Below are 1,161 nucleotides of genomic sequence, written 5' to 3' on the forward strand. Positions count from 1 at the left end.
GAACCGTTCTTTCTAGTGTGCTGTTCACATATTTGCAATATGTGTACCATGGTAAAATCAGACAGAGTCATACTTGGGGACCACCATTTGAGTGGTAGGAATTGTCATAATTTTGTTGAAGTCAGCAAAAAGATGGCGATTTACGCCATTTAAGAATATTCTCCTTACTGTCAAAGAGAAAGCTTACAAATATGAATTCAGTTTATTTTAGCCAAAGATTTTATTGTACTCAAGAGCCTACCAAAGCAAGAGGACGAGGTTTTATTGTACTGTAATTATGATCAGTTCGTATTTTTCCATGGCAATTTGGTGAAGGCAGGCATCATTATTTAACCTTCGAGTCATTCCAGATTCACAACAGATGTATGTTTATTTTCAGTCTTTTCTTTTTTCCCTACATTTTGCCTGTTTAACTCCCACAGAAGCAATATAATTCGTTTCTCTTGATACCTGTGCTGCAATGGAAACCCACAGATATAAGCAATAATAAAGCCTGGGGATTATGCATCATTTCAGAGATGCTCGAATGCCTTAACTGAAAATCCTTGCACAGCAAATGAATAATTCGTTGACTGACCTGTCAAAAATACTGAATCCCTGACTAGCTAAGAATGACGATAATCACATTTACCATTCATAAACCTACGCTATACCAGTATCTTCACTATACGTTGCCATAAAACCATTTTTTTGGTGAGAAATTACACTACCACAATGTGTACCACATAACTTTAACATTGCATTTCTGTGGTGTACTTCCATTTCACTCTTTTTAACATTTACATGTGCCATGGTTTAACACATATCAGACACAATTTTTGCTTTAAAGACTACAACATATCTATAAAAACTTTAAGCCTGAATCCACATTTTCAGCTACTTCTCCCATATACATATGGATTCTGTTCTAATTTTCATGATCTCCAAGTATTACAAATTTTAAAGCTATGCCAGCAATTTAGTATATTACATAAAAGTTGTGCTGAACTATGAGGGCCTCACTGAAAATGATTTACAAGTTTGCATTACATCATTAAGAGTTACTTGAATTGCCAGCCACTCTAACCAGTAAAATATCTTATGCTTCCTATTTAATTTAAAGAGACTGATGAAATATTAAAATGGTTAATGTACTTGAGGCTTCACACCTGAACTATGATG

Source organism: Egretta garzetta, unplaced genomic scaffold, assembly GCF_000687185.1.
Source record: "Egretta garzetta isolate BGI_Z169 unplaced genomic scaffold, ASM68718v1 scaffold210, whole genome shotgun sequence".
In the NCBI taxonomy this organism is placed as follows: Eukaryota; Metazoa; Chordata; class Aves; order Pelecaniformes; family Ardeidae; genus Egretta; species Egretta garzetta.